This window comes from Hydra vulgaris, chromosome 01 (genome assembly GCF_038396675.1).
Source record: "Hydra vulgaris chromosome 01, alternate assembly HydraT2T_AEP".
In the NCBI taxonomy this organism is placed as follows: Eukaryota; Metazoa; Cnidaria; class Hydrozoa; order Anthoathecata; family Hydridae; genus Hydra; species Hydra vulgaris.
In genome coordinates, this window is record NC_088920.1 from 61,920,001 (window position 1) to 61,940,790 (window position 20,790).

Below are 20,790 nucleotides of genomic sequence, written 5' to 3' on the forward strand. Positions count from 1 at the left end.
TAGTAGAATACTAAGTGGCGTAACAGTCGAATAATAAGTAGGATACTGGATAAAAGGAAGTGTTTTCATTGAAACCTAAATAACTATGATATGAGTATTAGCCATAACTACTTTTTGTTTTATTTGACTTGAAAAGTTGTTGGTTCATGTTGAAACCTCATTTGTATATTCAACAAACAGTTAGGTGCATATTGCATAACATTAAAATTGTCAGTTAGAAAACTAAGTTTTATAAGTTTTTGTTATAAATTACAACTGCTTTAAGTAAAAAGACTGGATACTAGCAAATACAGTTTGTTATTCTCAATGAAATAACCAGTGCTTGCATTGGTACTTCAACACCAAAGAAATCAAAGATCAGATATTTGGCATTCTCAGCTCTACAATATTACAATTACAGAAAGAACTTATGATAATTTACTTCTATTATATAAAGTACATAATTTTACATTCATAAAGATTCGATCATAATTTACATTTTATTACATAATAATCCAACGTATTCTGCAAACATGCATTATATCTATAAAATTATAACGACTGATTGTGTCTGATGTGTTTAAATGCCGTGGACTTGAAATTCTTTTATTTAAAAATTTAAAGGAGGAGAGGATTTTTATAATATAGAATAAATTAAAAGTTTTAGTGAAGGTTGTAGTTATGCTAATTATCAAAGAAAGGCGCATTGGTAGGTTCAGCAATTGAGGAATGATTTAATTTCATTAGCAAGAGAAAGTCTGGAAACAAAAATTCAGCCAAGAGATGGATATGGTAAAATTCCTAAAAAACAGTGTATGGTGAACTTTTTGCTTTTCATCATGTTGTATAAATGATTAATATCATCACTCATAATGCAGTTTTCTTAATGTATAAGATATATGTTTAGAAAAAATTAGATAACGCTAATATAAGAGAAAAATCTATTTAAAATCTATAAAAATCTGTTACCACACACGAGAGTTATTCTGTTTCCACACTTCTGTATTTGAAGGCATTGTTTGAGCCACCTCACCAAGCGATAAAAAATTCGGAAGTTTACAAGACCATTGATATTAAAATATCACAAACTGCAAATTCAGCACTACGTTAACTCATGTGGTACTTAAGCAAGGAATTATTTGGTTATAGTTTTTTCTCTTATAACCTTTTGTTAGAGTCAAAGTAAAAAGTGGTGAAAAGGTAGAATCAGAAATTAATTGGGGCAGGTTTAAAACGCAGAGCTGACGACAAGGGTAGGGGGGGCAGGGGGTCTTCTCCACTTTTTTTTCAAAATCAAAAATAAAGGAAAGTGATAAAGTGAGTGGAATAAAATTTATAAATGGTTATGCCGAGTGTGGCGTTGCTTTAAATTCACATATCTAAATAAACAATGAGCAAAAACAAATCTCTTTCCAAATCGTCTTGAAAAATAGAGTTCAAAGCATTAAGATACTTCAATACAATTAGACAACTTTTTTCTAAAAATACATTAACTGCAAGTATAGTTAATATAAATTACATATATGGGTCGAATAAAGACAAAATGAAATAAACTGCTTTTTTTTTTTTTTTTCAGTCGTAATAAAAAAGTATGTTTTGGTCCCAAAAACGGGCTAAATCGTTTACACGATTATTTATCTCAGAGTGACTGTTAAACTTTGAAATTTGTTGTTTTAAAACAATGTTAACTACAATCTGTGCCACTTTCACGTTCAAACTATCAAAACTTGCAAAAATATAGTCATTTTCATCAGAATTGGTGATTTTCACAGTTTTTCTCGCCTATTCAAAATTTCATAAGTAGAAATCTGAATAAACAAGACTCTTAAATGAGGGTCATTTTGCTATATAAGTAGCGAAAAATTGTGGAAAATTTCAAAATATGTAAACGGTATAACTAAAACAATAAAAAATATGTTCTGTGAAAAAACAGTTTTAAAAATCAGATAATATTTATTAACATAAAACAAAACAGAACTAACTCAATGGGATCCAGAATTATAGGGTTGGTATTCTTTAACGTCTTTTTTTTTTAATATAACTCTTCTCTTAGACTTTTTTACTTTTCTCTGTGTTTTTACAATATTAGATGACTACTTACAATAAATTGAAGCTCTATTATGGCCATTTTTTAATGCATTTTTTTCAAAAAAACTTTTGCGTGGAACATTAAAACAATCAAAAACATTTTGTTTTATGATAGCAGAATACACACCAGTTGTTAATACTTTTCTGCTACAATAAGTAGAATTGGGACAGCGTGCCCAAATAATTCTATTTAAACACTCGTTAACATTTTACGTTTGGTCATGAAGTCATTATTCTAGCCAGAGTCTTGACTAAATTCCCGAAAAAATTTTATTTTTCCGTTATGCGAAGTGCATAAAGAATACTTGAAAATAAATTGGGATGGAATTGCAATAGAAATAACTTGCTATAGAGGTGTTATAATTCCATAACTTGGTTGCTAAGAGCGTTGCTAAGAGTAAAAATCTATACCAACATGAAGATATAATAAAATAACATCGATTTCTTTTTTTTTCCTTCAAAATTTGATGACAAGTTAAGATTCTGTAAGAAATTTTAATCTTAAAGCAATTATAATAAAAAAAATGAAAATTTTAAGATTTTCACCTTTTTAGTTGTATAGAAGTACCTTAAGGAAACCTACATTTGTTAATTTTGCTTTAAATTGACTAAATCTTTTTTATAATTACTTAAGACTTATTTGAAGTAATTTATTAATTTTATTAAAAGAAGCAATTAAAGAGTAAAACGCAAATTTATTTTTCTTATAATATATCTATACCTCTATGAGGCTTTCCATTTTTAACTTAAATTACTCGCACAACAACTTTATTAAATATTTGCCTATTCAAACTGTAAATTAATAAAATAAGTTAAAAAGTTTCGAGTCAGGCCAAAAGAAGGCCAACTTATTACTGAAAATGCTACTTAACTTACGTTACGCAGAAAACAAGGCTATAAAATTGTTTCAACTTTTAGGTCAAATTTCTGCAAACCAGTTAGAAATTTGGGAATCAGTATTGGAATATCGAATAGCGAATCAGCATTGGAAATCCTAACAACTCCCCTCTCCAATATTACGCAACAATTTTGTCTCCCCTAAAACTTTTTTTTTTAAATTTTTAGGGAAGGGGTACCCTGACGGAGGAAATTTTTAGCTGGAGGGGGTACAAAATTTTACAAAATACAAAACGATTATAAATGTAATAAAATCTATAATTTTCTGAACTTTTTTGAGTTAATTAATTTGTACTTTTCAGTCTGTTTATTCTTTTTTTTCACCCCAATTGTTCCGTCAAAAGTTGTATAAATTAACATTGCTATCCTACACATAATACCAATTTTAAAAACCTATCTTTTTTTTTTTTTTTAGAAGACGCATGTATGGTACAAAATACAAAAAAATTTCAAAATCCCCCACCACAAATTGCTGGATCCGTCACTGCTTCCGATATACAATACATGGAAAATATTTTATATACTATATAACACATAATAATACACAATAGAATATTATACATGCAAAAGTATTATTTTAGAAATATAATTTTCCTCCAACTTGCAGGGTGAGCGTGGCCGAGTGGGCTTTGATTTAGGCTAGAAACCCAAGGTTTCCATGTTCGCCTCTCGGTATCGAATTGTTATTATTTTTTTAGTTAGTGCACAAAGGTTTTTTTTTTGTTGCTGCACACTTTTGTGCACCAATTAAATAAAGTTCTGCACTTGGACCGTATAAAGTCAAAGCGCAGAACGTGCATTGCACAGTAGTTACAGCCTGTTAACAGACTATTAACGGACTGTTATAGCCGTAACAGTCCGTTAACAGGTTGTAAATACTCCGTTAATGGACTGTACACATCAATTAGGTTCAATTTAGGTGTAGTTGATTTTGCAATCAACACGTAAATATATCAGTTGAGGGATTTGGTTTGGTTAGATACTCTTTTAATTAAAAAAAGTCTTTTCTAGATTTAAAGCTAAAAAAAATGTTGCGTCACATAATCAAGACCCCCCACCCCTTCCCTTTGTAACAAATTGTCACAAAATCACCTACCCCTCCCCTTTCCTTAAGCGTGACGTAGTTTATGGACGAGCCTAATGAAAGTTATCAAATTGAAAACAGTTTTCTCCCCATGACCAAGAGCAACTTCATAAAATTCCTTCAGTATGACTTTATTATTGCTTATTAAGTCTTTTCAGAAAATATTTTAGTCAAAAATTTTATTTACGTTTCTTATGTACTGCCTTCACAGTTTAGGAGGGAGAGGGGGTGCAGGTATGTAGGGGGTGACAGGAGGGAAAGGGTTAAAAATTAAAAAATACAGGGTGAATTTAAATTGCATTTACAAACGGTTTGTTTACTAAAACATAAATATTAACCGAATACGAATTATGTAAAAACAAAATTGTTCATTTTGTATGCAACAAAAGCTTTATGAAAAAGCGCCGAAAACGGATGCAGTTTTAACTTAAGTTACTCGCAAGTGAGGTGGGGGAGAGGGAAGGTTTTCACCTGGGTCCCTTCTATGTTTGAAGGTCCTGGGTCTCACTATAAATCAAAACACACAAATAAAACACACGAGCATTCAATTTAATAATAACTAATTGTAATATTAACATATGTATCAATTTCGCCAAGTCGATACAATAAAATGGTTATATCAATAGTAAGATGATTGCAGTTTAGCGCCACCTAATGTAGAGACCTTTGTAAAAAAATTTTTGCATTGGGTATGACCTTAGTCGAGCTCACATTGCTACTACTACTACACACGCACGCACGCTCGCACTTTGATTTCACACTGTCACGCGCACTATCAGAAAAATTTTTTTAAACCTCTAAGCAACTTCATTCTCTGGAAAACTTTTGGCACCTTGAATAAAATCATCAAGTGGTAGTCCGCCAAAGGCTGCTACTTGACAATTACACTTCTGCGGCACCCAGCTTTTTCGCTGCTAATTCTGATACCTTTTCAGAAAACTTTTCCCCTACATGGTTTAGTACTATTAAGCTGCAATTTGATGGAGGGGAAATAAACTATTTTAACAGGATGTTATTTATATTTATTGATTGTTAATATAAAGCTTGAGAAAAAAGGTCTTCACCGAATACAGCTACTGCATCCATAAAAAGGAACACAACAGTATCTACTTATCAAGTACCAGCTGTTCGAGTAGTAAGTATTTGGATGCCATCACCTGTATTATTAGGCTTTAGCCCTGATCAGCCTAAATGTTGATCAGGACAGCTTCTGAAATCAAGTGCCAAAAGTTGTTGGGTACCCTAATAAAAACCATTAGACGTTACAGTTTGAAAACCATCATCACTATTTAACATATTGGTTTCAGAACTAACATTGCGAGCTGATCCACTAAGGCATCTTTAAATTTCTTCTACAAGATTATAAAGTTGCATTCCATTTGAATAAAGTCTATTAGGCTGTCTATTAATTAAAACATTAATTCTAGTAATACTCATTGAGTTTGATTTTTCTTGTTGTTTTGCGAAAGAGGCATATTGAGGAGTATAAATTAAAACATATTTTAACGAGTTGCATGCAATAATTTCATCGAAAAGTCAAGAGGCTTGAGTTGTTTCTCTTTGCACACGTTAATAATGAATTATTCGCTTGAATGAAAGACCGAAGCGTGAAACGCTACAGTAAGAAATCCCGATGCGAGTTCCTCATTTTCAACAACTTCATATTGCAGAACTAAATTATTAAAAGCATAGTTTGGAGTAGCTGAAGTATCAGTTGAAATAATAACTTAACTTTAGTGAGAGAAAACTATTGCAATTTTAAGTTGATCTGAGAATCATGAAGGGTGTAACGGTCCTCGAATATTAAACAATTCAAAATCAAGAGGTATGAAATACTTTGAACCACCTGGAACTGGACCTCGCCTATATGCAAGCAATATTGCAGCATTAGCTACAGTTGTTGAAACAGTGCTTGATCCAGACCTCAAAAGAGTTAAATTTCCTGAATCAACTTGGTTATCAATTCCTTGGATTAATCTGTCGGGACGAGCTCGTACTGATGAGGTTAAGAACCAATCTCAAACACTCCAATAATTACCATAGTCTAAAATACTTTGAACTTCCTGACCTTTTATTTTTATTGAAACTTTATTAATAATGCTTCGACCTAGATTTGCTTCAAGCCTTTCTTTAAGATCTGTACCTCAAGTGCGAACAATATCGTAAAGCAAACGAACTGATCCAGGCACTAATATCATTAATAGTGATAAAGTTGGAAAACCAATTAAAAGTTTGACCTTTTGGGTTTGCTAGGATTGCTGGATTTAAACTTACAGTAATAATTTGTCTTTTACCTCGGACACCATACACTGTGGTACTGTTGCGCCGAGGGTCTAACAAAGTACCATAACTTGATTTAAGAGATGAACTCATTTTTGTTGTATTTAGAGGTGAGATCACTATCTAATATATTGTTCTCTACAAGATGGCAGAAGCTATCTATCCAAGCGAAGTTGATCCTTTACTCCACGATGGGACTGCTGAAATATCATCTATTGATATTGATCTAAGCGAAGCTTTTCCAGAAGCGGAGATAAAACTTTTTGAAATACCATCTGAACCAGGAGAAAAAATTTCATTTCTTAGAAAAGATCTAAAGAATTTGGAAGGCACTTTTAATAAAAAAATTTTGATTTTAAATATGATGATCTAGAAACAAATTTTAAAATAATTAAATCACTTGATGTTTTTTATAAAAGGCCTAAAATTATTACTAGTAAAGAAAATATTTTTAAAATTAATAGAAAAAGGGTTTGTGGCGAATTATTTTATTTGAAGATGAAACTATTTTTGAAGGTACAAAACCAAAGACAAATAAAAATTATAAAATTTACATAACAAAAAATAATGAAACAAAATTCAGAGTTTTGAACAATAGTTCTACGTGGCAGTATATGCTTAAAGATTTAGGGATAGTTCATTTCACACAAAAGGCATTTATATCTGATGCAGATTTTAACAGGATTGTTAACTTGCTAATAAATTAATACACCTATTAAAAAATCTTTTGAAGAAAAGGGGGTACAAGTTATTGCTGCTTTAAACAAAATTTTAACTACAGCAAGCAATGCTTTACCTAAAGTAAAAATTCGCAGCATAAGAAAAGAGCTAAGTAAAAGTGATCTTCTTGACAAAGAAAGGAACAAAATACGTGCAGCTCAAGTTATTGTAAAAAGAATTAATGATAAAATAAAAGCAATAAATGACGGAGAGCAAGGTGATATAGAGCTTGAAACATTTAATCGTGATAAATAAAAAAGTCAGATAAAAGAGATTCGAAAGCTAATTAGAACATTTTTTTACGATGAACGACTTACTGTACGTCAAAGAATTAAACTTGCTTTCGTGAATAGGGGATAACACTATTTTCTGTAATAACAACATTTTAGTTGTCCTTTAAACAAATAATAATAGCATTGCTAGCGGAGTAGTTGTTAAAGCAAAGAACAACGACAAAAGAGGTGACAAAAGAGGTAAAACTGATAGTGGTGGACCTGGAAATAATCTCCACCATCTTGCAAACTCTTTAAAGTGGTTAGCCTTAAAAACTGCAGACGCAATTCCTTTTATAGGTAATATTTTATTTTAGATTTTTATTAAAGATTCTAAAATTATTGGATTTGTTGAACAAATGTTTGGATCCTTTTTATAGCTGCTGGAGCTGTAATAATACGACAAATTGATAAATATAACACTAAAAAAAACGTACTGTTAGAAATAAACAACGTTAAAGTATAAAAATGTCTTATTATAAGCCAGGAACAAGACTAAACCTAATGGCAGATGACACTATTGGTTTTTTTGACTTTAAATATGATTTAGTAAATAATAACAAAATAAATTGGAAAACCAAGAAATGATTCTAAATAATATGCTATTAAAGTAGATCAGGAAGTTCAACTTGAATGGCTACAACAGTTTCCCTTTCCAGATAGCAATCAAGATATACTATCTAGATTGATTAACAAACTACCAGCTGGAAGCGATGGACAATACATAGGAGGTTGTCCTTATTATTATCCTTATAATGAATGAAACCACTCAAAGATCTGCCTAATTAAGTCTCAAAACTTAAGATGTAAAATTGAGTGATGTAAGTTATTACACAATAGGAGGGGCAAGTCGATGTCCATTAACTATTACAGACATTGAATATTGTTTTTTGTCAACAAAGATTTCAGTTTTAAACCAAAGTATATATTATACTTATAGTTTTAAACAGCCTCATGTTCTCAAGATTATACTCTAAGTGAGGATGTCAGTTATATATGTTTTTTAAATTTTGCTGACTGTTGTACAGCTGCTTACTCTGATGTAAATACACTAATATTATATTATACAGATCTTTTGGCAAAAGCTTTGTTTATTTTTCATTTGTATTATACTGCACGCCGCGTTTTATGGAGGCTTAGCTTTACATCTCGAATGAAGTACATTTTAATGCATTAAAATGTGATTATAATAAAGAAATTTTTGAAAAAATTGAAACTGAGGTTATTATTGATTTAGAAAAAAATATTAAGACGTGGGAGTATAATTATGATCCAAGAAGGTTAGTTCAAGACGAAAAGACAGGTGATTATTTTATTACAAATTTAGCGATAGGTCAAATTCTTGATCAAACAGATGGTCTTACAAAAAGCGGCCTTCAATTTATTAGCAAATTACTTTGGGAATGTGTCGTATGCCTTTGTCAGCACAGCTGGCTGTTCGAAGTTCAATAATTGGGTAAGGTATATCTGCTTTTTTAGCTCAAGCTGAGTTTGTTAACTCTTTAGAAACACAATTTTAACGTCCGTTTGACGCAAATTTTGAAATTAATACATATCAAATTTTAATGCAAAATGCTTCTCTTTCTATTGATATTGCTCCTGGAGGAGATATATACATAATTCCAAGTGATCTTATCCATAAAATAAATACAACGGTTGTTTATAACAATCAGTTGCTTATTGCCACTGTAGGAGCTTCTTTAGGGTTGACAGATGTAAATAAAATAAAATGTTTGACTAAAACAAAACCAACAGAAACAAAACCAGCAGACACAAAGCCAACTGATGTATATACTGACATTAACAATCATAAAGAGGAGCTTACAGCTATTATCACAGCTGGGGGTATAGGTTTTACAATTTATTATGATCTCACCTTTCAAAGGTATATATTTGTAATAAAATGCAAAATCGCTCAAAACATACAGTTTACTGAAGCTAGTCCAGTAAACTGTATGTTTTTGAGACTCAACTCAACTGTAACATACACATTAACGATTCCGTTAAAGACGTCAATCTATTCAGAGATTACTTTGAAACGTATGGTATGACAAGGCTCTCCAAGCATTTTAGTTGGTATTTTGAAATGTGACAAATTGGCAAGCAACTTATCAAAGATCTCAAAAACGAATACTTGAAACTATACTTAAGAAAATATTAATTTATATACTAAAATTGAGGGAACGAGTACATACCAAGTTTGGAAACCAAATAATTTAAGTTGACGCGCTCTTCAATCTTATTAAATAATTGATCAACTCTTATTCAAGTTTTATAAACCTGATGGAACAGTAATTAGTTTCACTGAAGCTTTTCTTGTGTGTTGCTTCCACATGTTATTTACATTAGCTGCAGAAGCTGCTTCTTCTATTCAAAACGGGATATCTCGTGCGCTTAATGATGGTGAGCTAACAGCTGATGAGTTTTAAAACCTCGAGGAAAAATACTTAAAATTTCTTAGGTAAGTTGACGCAGAAATGCAAAAAAATGAGCCACCCGATGTAATTGATAATGGCCCAGAAAGTGTACAAATTTTCTAACAATGAGACGACCTTAAAAACACTCTAACAATCTCTTTTAGGCTAAACCAGTTTTTATTATCGGTTCAGCAGCTACAACTGGAACAGCCGGAGGTACTAAACTAGAGGAGTAGCTTTAGTTTTCGTTACAAGGTAAATTACCCCAAGAACTCGTGCTCCTACTAATAAACATTAAGATAAATCCATTACTTTAATTTTCTCTTTTTTTTAACTTTTTTTTTTCAAATTCTTTTTCTTTCTTTAAAAGTTCGTTTTTACTTTTTTCAAGCTCATTTAGTAATGCAGCTTGCTTCTCTTTTCTCTTTGCAGCAGATATCTGCCCAGCTCTAACTCTTTTTTCTAATTTTATTTTTACCTTTGACTGCTTGTCTTCTTCCATTTTACTATTGAGTATATACTCAGCATTTTTCAATTGGTTGCTTAGGATTGCTAAGCATTTTGCTCAGAAACTTGCTCAGATTGATGCTTAACAGTTCAAGATAATTTTGTTACATTGATATGATTCATTGTTGCTAAAGCAACAGTTAATGGAGCAATTCCTAATCCAAAACTAACTTAGGCGCTGGCTTAGGTGCTAGTTGAAGTGTTGCTGTTAATAAAGCGACTTTTTCTCGCTACTGTGCTAAAGTGATCACTTTTTCACTTAAAAGCGTTGGGTAGCTCCTCGATTTCTTTTTCTTTTACTGCAACCATTTCTTATTATATATCTTATAATTATTTTTGCCTAATTTTTTTATAGAGTCATCATTTTTTTCTTTTAACTTCATTCTCTCTTATAAGCTGTGAAAGCTTTATTAACCACTTTACTTTTTGCTAAACCTTTAATATTTTCTGATACTTCTAACATTTTTAAGTCTCTGCGTAAGCATGCCAGTTGAACATGTTTAGAAAGATTATTAGAATAATTATCGAGAATTTCGTTTGTCATTGTAATAACAAGCTCTGGTGTAATTTGAAGTTCTTCAAGTTTTACTTCATGAATCTCATTTTGTGTTTTTTCTTTAAGACCTTTTGATTTATTAAAGTTTAACCGTTTAAATAAATCGTCAGTATGTGAAACTTTATCCATTTAAATTGGAACATATTCATTTGCAGCTCTTTCCCTACAAATCTAGTAAAACACTTACGAATATCTCGAAAATCGAATAATTTTTAAAATAAAGATTTCGAATCTCGGATAACTTTTTGCTAATAACCGCTCAAAGTTTCTACATATTTGTCAAACTCTTCTCCATTTAACCGCAATTTGTAACAATTCTTTTTTTTTGTTATTTATTTTGTAAATAATCCCCTTATATATATATACCTATATATATATATATATATATATATATATATATATATATATATATATATATATATATATATATATATATATATATATATATATATATATATATATATATATATATATATATATATATATATATATATATATACATATATAAGGTCAAAAATATATATATAAAGTCTAATAATAAATACTCTTCATCGGCAGCTATTTTTTCTACAATAACTACCTTTGCATAAAGAGTGGAAGTGAAATTCCCAAAGAGCTTAAACAAATACTACCAAAATTTATGGTTGCATCAATCTTACACCCCTTCTCAATAAAATTTTCAATATTTTGATTTAAAGTTTTCTGTCCATTCACTTTTACTAGTTTATATCTTGTTTTATCTTTTTTTTTTAACTTTTTTTTTTCTTATCAATGCTTAGTAAATAGGACCTGTATTTGCAACACTTACGCAAATAATGTCATTATTAATTTTACGGCCGGAGCCCATCAGTCCTCTGTATTATTATTTTTTTGTTCAGAAAACAATGTCTTTCGCGTTAAAAACCATTTTTGCATATCATATATATTTTTACTCTGATTGAAAAAAATACTACAAGAGTTACTACAAGAGTTCGGCTCAACAAAAAACTCAAACTTATGAAACAATAAAGTAAATGATAACATGTTCACAGCTTGCACACCAGCCAAAGGTGGTTAGAAACCAGAGAGATAAAATTCTCTTCCTCACTGCTAACCTGACCAGTCATAGGGTGGTAAGTAGCTTAAGGGTGAATATTTGCTTCCCACGGTTACAACACAAACCAAAAGGCAATAAGTAACTAGACACTAGGAACAATGGTTTTCTATAAAGCTAATAAATATAACTTTGTTTTTAATTGTGTTTTTATAATTTTTAAAAATAACGAAAGTTGAAAACCCTGATGTGAAAAACCCCTCCATGGATAGGCCGCATGATAGTACTAAACTAGGAAGCGCAAAAATTTTCTGAAAAGGTATCAGAACAGGCAGAAGTAAAATTGTCAAGTGATAGTCTTTAGCGGACAGCCACTTGGTGATTTTTTTCATGGCGCCAAAATTTTTCCGAAGAATGAAGTTGCTGAGGGATGTCCAAAAAATTTCTCATTTTGCGCTTAACAGTGTGAAATCAAAGCACGAGTGTGCGTGCGTGTGGAGTAGTAGTAGCAATGCAAGCTCAACTGGCGTCAAACCCGATGACAAAAATTTTATACCCAGGTGGCTGCCTCGGGTGGCGCTAAACTCTTTATCCTACTACTATTTCTACGATTAAAGTATGAAACGTTTAATAAATTAAATTAAGACATCGTAAAGCAGCCTTATAGTGTTATTTATTAGTGGTAAAGTAAATTATCTTAAGTAAGACACTAAATAATTAATTTAATACAAAAACACAATAAATTTTCTGAGGTTATTGAGTCATGCGTATATGTTTTAATCTCAGGGCCCCAGAGGGAATAAAAATGTGCTGGTGCAAAATGGTTATTGGGCCACCCTCCCTGTGATGATTTTTTTATTAAGACATTCAGAAGTAATAATAATTATAATAATAAGCACTGGCTTATAAGAAGCCATCATGCTTTCAAGCAACCAATGCATCCCAACCAGAGATGTTCAGGCACATTTAACGGGCTGGAGATTTTATTATTTAAAATATTATTATTTCTTATTAAACATTATATTTCAGTGTTTTGTATTTGTAAATACCATAGTAAAATATAATTGAAATACAGCTCGAAATACGGTAAAATAAACTTATCTAAAAAGTTTCTCATTTTCCAATAAAAAAAGTTTTTTAGCAAATTTTTTAATAAATCGTTTAAAACTTGTGTCACCATATAATACTTTTTTTTTTTTTTTTGTTATTTACCTCCTCAAGGCCGAGAAGACCACTACAGATGAGAAGGCTACTTAATAGTTGTTATAACCCTCTCTTAACTATTAAACTCCAAAACATGAACCTTGACAAACAAGGCCGCTGCACGGAGAAAAAAGTTGAGCGCGGTACTACCAGGGACGTCGTGGGGATCGTTATTTAAAACTTTAAGCATCGTTATATAAAACTTTAAATGTAAAAACGTACTATTTAATATTCTTTTGCATATATTATTAAAGAATTTATGCTTTGTAACGAAATTTTAGAAAAAATAAAAGTTTTTTACTTTTTTAGATAATTTTTTGCCATTTCGGAAAGTCATTTATATTTAGTCCTCTCAGTAATACCAGCATGAACGCTATTGTTCATAGCAAAACAAATGTATCTATTCGATGGGTAACCAGCGTTACGTAACAAAAAAAATATTTTTATTTGTTTTTTTCTCACAGCTGATACAATATTAAATAATCCCACTTGCATTCTTTATCAGTGAAAAATTTTACTATTTCTAAGGACCCTACATGCGCAGGTTTTTGAAAAGTTTTAACTTGCAAAATATAATAAAATTTTTGTTTGAAGGACAGTTCAGGTAAAGATACTTTACAACTGGTGGTGGGCTTGAGTATTGTTTTTAATAGATGGGTTTAGTATTACCCATCTATTAAAAAACTTTATTTTTAATAGATGGGTAGTACTATCGAATAACATCTCCTTATTGTATATTAGAATTTATACGACAGAAGAAATTTTAGAAGAGCTTATGATAGAGAAAGAAAACCAGGATAAAAAACCTGTTGAAACAGAAGAAAGCTCTGTTAATTTGTATAGGTCAAAGCTAACAGCATTTATTTTAAGAGACAACAGTTTAAAACTTATCGGTAGAAGATTAGATAACCAAGAGCTAAATAATATGAATGCTTATGGTTTGATGATAATATGAATGCCGATGGTTTGCCTGTCTAATAATAGACAGTCAAGCGTTAAATATATTTTAAAACTCTTTGTACTTATTATAGTTCAAAAAATGATGTGCATGAAATTATTTCAAAAGCTGGCTTACCAAAACCATTGAAATCAATGCTTTATATAAAGTATTTAGTTGATTCAAATTATACTACAGTTAATGGAGAGACGGGCCAAATAACACATGCTAGCTCTCTTGAGTACGATAGAAAAAAACCATATATCAGTTGGGAAGTAAATGAAATTTCTTGGTAGGAATTTAAGTTTTGGGTTGCCTAAAACGAATAAAGTTTAATTTTCTTCCACCAGATTTATAACCTTAAATAATTGGTGAATGTATACTAGTTATTGAAACACAAACTAACAAAAAGTGTTAGGCAATCCTAAACTAAGCTAAATATCTGAATCTCAAAGTGTAACTTTTCGTAGCCTCATATTTCTGAAAATATTATTAAATAAATCTTTTAGCGCTTCAAAAACATTCATTGCTTTTACTGTTATATTTGGTTTATATCCTGTAAAATAAATACCTACAGCGTTAAAATCTTCAACTATAAGTTTGATGGTTGTGCTCGTTGTGTACCTTCCTGCCATGCTATAAATTGATTTTTATGTGCATCACCAAGTTCATATTGAAAATAAATATCACCAGCTCTCAGGGTTGTTCCAAAGAGATTTTAATGGGGAGGTGACGTATCTGTTTTTTGCCAACTAAAGCCAAAAAATTTTTATGCTAAATATCTAAAAAAAAAAAAGTCCTCTTGGCCAATATTTGCCGATTGCCAACTATAGATCCAACTTTTTTGACTACGATGTCCGATTGGCCGACAAGTAAAATTTGCAAGGGGGCTAGACACTCCCCTTCCTCAGGACAACCCTGCCAGCACTCCTTCCTTCTTTTTCTATACCAAATGTTGTATCATAATCAAAACTATTACAGTATGTTTTAAATCTGCCTTTGTTTAAATTTAAATCAAAAATCAACGTTGCATACCATTGTCTAACTTTATTACTATGTTGAACAGTATCTCCTTCTATAACTATTACAGGTATACTTTCCATTGATGAAATAATAGTGTCTATCGTTGTTTTCTACAAATCCTTTGAAGATTTTTCAATTTGCTCTTGTCATTCTGTAACAATTTTTTCTCTATCAAAAATATCTACCTCATAACTAGTCCCATCAGAGCCAATCACATCATTCAGCTCAATCAACGTAGCTTTTTTCACCCCAATCCACACCACTTCTTTGAAATAATCGAATATTTTTAGCCATTGTCCAAAACTACATATTAGATAATAGTTCCTCCTTTAAATATATAATGTGCTTAATGATGAAAGTTTAAATAGTAGCTATGGCACTTTATTAAGTCCTAACCAAGATTTATTAATCAGGCATGGTCCTAGAAAAGGCAAATGATAACAGTTAATAACATATTAACACGTACTTTATACTTTCAGGCACAACATTGGTTGTCTGTGTTCCTATTTTATCACCCAATATGGTTGTTGTTTATGGGTCTGTCCGATTGCTAAACGACGATATTTTAACACGAGGTATTGAATTAACTAGAAGACTTGTTGGAAGTTTATGGCGTGCTATAATCCAAAAATTAGCAATCAGAATGCAAGGTCAAGAAAATCAATCATTGATAGTCTATAGAGGTTACTGGAGCGTTTGAAATCTGTTCCTCTAATTAACTCAGTGAGCTTTACCTGACAGGTTGATGCAAGGCATTGATAATCAGGCTGACCTCGTTAAGTTTATCCATCAGCTAATATAGGTGTTGTTGGTGACTTTAATGCTCACCACTCTGAATGGCTTGGCTCTAGTGTCAGTGACTCTGCAGGCATTAAAGCCCACAACTTTTGTCTTTCTCAATCCCTAACTCAAATAGTCAACTTTCCAACTCGCTTTCCTGATAACCCGAATCATCTACTTTTTCTACTCGACTTATGTCTTGTTTCTGATCCTAGTCAGTGCACAGTTTTTCCACATTCACCTTTAGGTTCTTCTGATCACAGTTTGATCTCTCTAAAACTAATATCTCATTCTTCTTCATCACCTGAATCCCCCTATTATCGAAGCTCTTACAACTACAGTAAAGCTAACTGGGATTCATTCCGTGATTTTCTTCGTGATGGCCCTTGGGTAGAAATCTTTCGTCTTCCTGTCGACAAATGTGCTTTTTACATAACTTCGTGGATTCAGGCTGGCATGGAATCTTTTATTCCCTCTCAACGATTCTAGGTCAAGCCTCACTCTCCTCAATGGTTTTCCTCACACTGTGCTGCTGCGATTGCCAATCGAAACCGTTACTTCCATATTTATAAGGAAAACAATTCTCCAGAAAAAAGACGTCTGTATATTACTGCAAGAAACAATTGTAAAAAGGTTTTGTCTAACGCCAAAACCCGCAATTCTTAGGTCATGAAATCTCGTATCTTATCTCAAAAATTAGGTTCTCGTGACTTCTGGAGAATCTTTAATAATATCAATAATATGGGTAAATCTATAATTCCACCTCTCTTGTATGGTTCAGACTTTATCACCTCACCTAAAGACAAAGCCGAATTGTTTGATAAAACTTTTCATCAATATCATCTCTTGATTCCAATAGTTGCGTTCTACCTGATATTGCCAACAAACAGATTGATCCATTGCTTGACATTCATATCACTCCAGCATCTGTATCTAAAGTGATTTGATGCCTAGAATTTTCTACAGCTTGGGGCCCAGAAAACATACCCGTTATTGTCTTGCAGAAGTGTTCTCCGGAGCTGTCATCTATACTCTCAAAACTATTCAACAAGTGCTTATTAGAGTCTTGTTATCCAGCCTGCTGGAAATCAGCATCTGTTATTCCTATTTTCAAAAATTCTGGAGAGCGATCTGATTTGTCTAACTACCGTCCCATAAGTCTTCTTCCTATCATTAGCTAGGTTTTTGAATCTTTAATTAACAAACACTTAATTTCTCATCTTGAATCTAATAACTTACTTTTTGACCATCAATATGGATTTCGATCTTCTCGTTCTACAGCTGATTTGCTAACAGTAATAACTGACAGGTTTTATCGTGCATTAGATGAAGGTGGGGAGGTTAAGGCCATTGCTCTTGATATTTCTAAAGCTTTTGATAAAGTTTGGCATGCTGGTCTTCTCCATAAGCTTTCTTCTTATGGTGTATCTGGCAACATCATTAAGTTCATTGAATCCTTCCTTTCCAATTATAGCATAAAAGTTGTCCTAGATGGACAACACTCTTCTTTTTATTCTGTAACTTAAGGTGTTCCTCAAGGTTCTATCCTTCGCCCTTTACTCTTTTTAATTTACATTAACGATCTTCCAGATATTCTATCATCTATTCTTGTCGTGATAAGAAACCAACACTTTCTTATTGCTTGGAGGGGGCATTTGAGCTTGAAAAGGATCTCACTTCTGCTACAGCATGGGGTTCACAGTGGCTGGTGAACTTTAATTCAGATAAAACTCAATTTTTTCAGCCGATCGTTATCGCAATAATTTAGGTCTTTCTATATTTATGAACGGTGATGTACTCGATGAGTCAATCTCCATCTTCTAGGATTAACTCTTACTTCCAATCTTTCTTGAAACCATATTTCAAATCAGTTGCAAAATTAGCATCTGCTAAGGCTGCATCTCTTTATCGAGCTTGTCACTTTTTTACTTCGGATTCTATTCTCTATCTCTATAAATCTCAAATCCGGCCTTGTATGGAATACTGTTGCCATATCTGAGGCGGATCTTCTAATGATGCCCTTTCTAATTTAGACAAGGTGCAAAAACGCATTGTATACATAGTTGGACCTGCTCTTGCAGCCAACCTTTAACCATTATCACATTGTCGTAATGATGCTTCTCTTTCTCTTTTCTACAAATACTATAATGGGCACTGCTCTTAAAAGCTAGCGTCTCTTGTGCCATCTACTAAAATTTATTCTCGTGTTACTCGTAATTCAATTAAGTGTCATCCTTTTTCTGTGACTGTTACTAAGTGCTCCAAAAACGCTTATTCGTCTAGATTTTTTCATCGAACATCAGTTCTTTGGAATTCGCTTCCTTCATCTTGCTTTCCTGATTCATATAATTTGCAATCTTTTAAGTCGTCCGTCAATCGTTATTTTGCTCTACAATCTTCATCTTTTCTCTCTCAGTAACTTCCAACTTTAATTAGTGGCTGCTTCTAGCCATGTTGGAAGTGAAGATGTTTTTAAAAAAAAAAAAAAAGTTTATCCTCCTAAGATCAGGATCTTTGTTAGGTAGCACTACTAGGACCAATGCTGAAATTTCACTCGTTTTCATACGAGGGTCGCTCCAAATAGATTTAAGTCTTGCCCTCCCTTTAAATTTGAACGCTTTAATGCGAAAGGACTCTTTCACTTATTAAGCTTCGGGGATCAACTAGAATATAAATTTGTTTTTAGTGACCGTACGCAAGTTAATATTCCTATCGACACAGCAACTCGAAATTATTAACTAAACAACATAGCTTTGCAATACAAAACTATTTATAACCCATGGCTGGATAATGAAGTAGCCTATGGTCGCGTAAACTATTTGGGGTTGATTTTGAGCAAATAATACGTCACCGCCGTGTCCAACGTGATGCAGCTCAAACCTCATGGCTTTTTGGTGTTAAAATTTCATAAAAAAGTTTCAAGTACGTTCTCATATAAGAGTTACGTTCTCATCAGCAAACTCAAGTGAGAAAAACAAGCAAAAAATAAAATTCTCTTCGTGCCTACCCAGCTGAAATCAAATGTAGGTGTAAAAGGTTCTTGACAACATAAGTTGTAAAAAACCATTGTAAAAATCTCTCTGAGGCAGGTAGTGATAACGGTAGTTGTAAAAAGATTTCTGATATAAATAAAGATTTCTGTACCAAGTGTAAAAAAATTTATTAGGCTACTATAGAGTAACCAAAGAGAGCATCATAAAAAACGCTCTCCGAGGGTGTCTTAGGGTGACGTCAAACCTATATGTTGTCTAGCCCCTACATTAGATTTTAGAATAACAGTTTTTATTATCAAAGTTGTAAACGTTTGATCGACGTTTAATAAACGTATATATTAAAAGATTTAAAGCGTAGATTTTAAATCAATAAATGTTTACGTTAAATTAAAGTCAATTAAAGTTATACAATATTGATTTTATCCATTTTTGACCAAATATTGACCAATTCTGAGCCAATCTGAGTTTACTAGGCAAAGGTCAAAAACATAAAATTGAATAATGTTTTAACGTTTACTAAAATTTATTGAAGTATACAGACCAAATTAGGAACAAGTTTAGAAATACCCGGTTATGTAGCAGACTCGCAATGACCCGTATTATACGTGCCCTGACAGCTAGTATCAAACTAGTAGATACAACTAATGTAGAACATAATATCAAATTAATTAAAATAACTTATGTTGAACATAATATCAAATTAGTAATAAATAATAAATATAATAACAAACTAGTAATGAATGTTCAACATAATATCGAGTTAGTAAGAAATGCTAAACAAAATATCAAATAAGGAAGAATAACCAATATTGAACACAATATCAAATTAGTAAGAACAACCGATGTTGAACATAGTATCAAACTAGTAAAAACAATCAATGTTGAACAAAATTGAACTATGTTGAACAATGATGAATAACAAACTACACGTTTTCAAGATGTAATTGAGAACTTGAAAGTTGTTATTAAGAAAAAAAAAATGTAATTGTGAAATACAACATGTGATTTAGAAGTCGCAATATGTAATTAAGAAACACGATATGTAATTAGGAAATTTTAAAATGTAATTGAGATACCCAACATATAAATATGTATTTGGAAAATCAAAATATGTAATGAGAAAAACAAAAGTTGAAATTAAGAAATTGTAATATTTAAATGAGAATACATTATTTGAGTTGTGAATTCACAATGTAAGCTTAAGGTGGTAGTATACCATTAAAAAAAAAACTTGCATTTCAACTTTTTTTTCAACTTTTAATAGTGCATAACATATATTATATGATTAAAATAAAAGTAAAAATTTTAAAATTTTTACATTATTTTCATAAGGTTTAGCAGCAACAACACTGGTATAAAAACTACTATCTCCGTCACCAAGATGTGTGGTATACCTTAAATTGTTTTTCTTTTCAGAACGATGAAAAAGTTTTAAAACACCACTTGATTCCATAGCCGATGATGATCCAGTATGACTAATTTTACACTTTTGGTAATGTGATGATTGGAACATTTCACATTCAACTGGGTACGTATATTTTTTTAACTTCCATATTGAACATAATTTACATGCTTTTGTTTCTATTTGAAAGTCAATACATTTACCACTTTCAACTGAAACAACTCCGTTATTTGAAGTAAAACCACGCTTTTGCCATGAACCATCAAAGCTACACATAATTTCTCTTGATGTTTCACCTGAAAGGATTAATTCATCAGCAGCATTTTTCATGTTCTGGTCAACTAAATTTTGATAAACATCTAACAGGTTATGTAAAGTTTTGTTGTAGCATATTCATTATTCCACAAAGTTTTTCTAATGATGATAACCCTTTACCCATTTCACGAAAAGCTACAATGACGCGTGTGTTAAAATCAAATGGTTTTTGTTAACTATATTTGCTTTCACTACGCTCTTGTTGTTCGATTAAATTTTTTTTACAAAATGTAGCAGATGAAAAAAACTCAGTTTTCCAATTGCAACTGTTACAACATATTTCTAAACCAATACTTAAACTATA

General features: G+C 31.6%; 1 protein-coding gene across 4 annotated transcripts in view; it reads right to left on the reverse strand.

The window, feature by feature from the left end:
* Positions 1–20,790, reverse strand: part of LOC136074922 (uncharacterized) — a 70,645-nt gene that overhangs the window by 416 nt on the left and 49,439 nt on the right. The window lies entirely within an intron of this gene.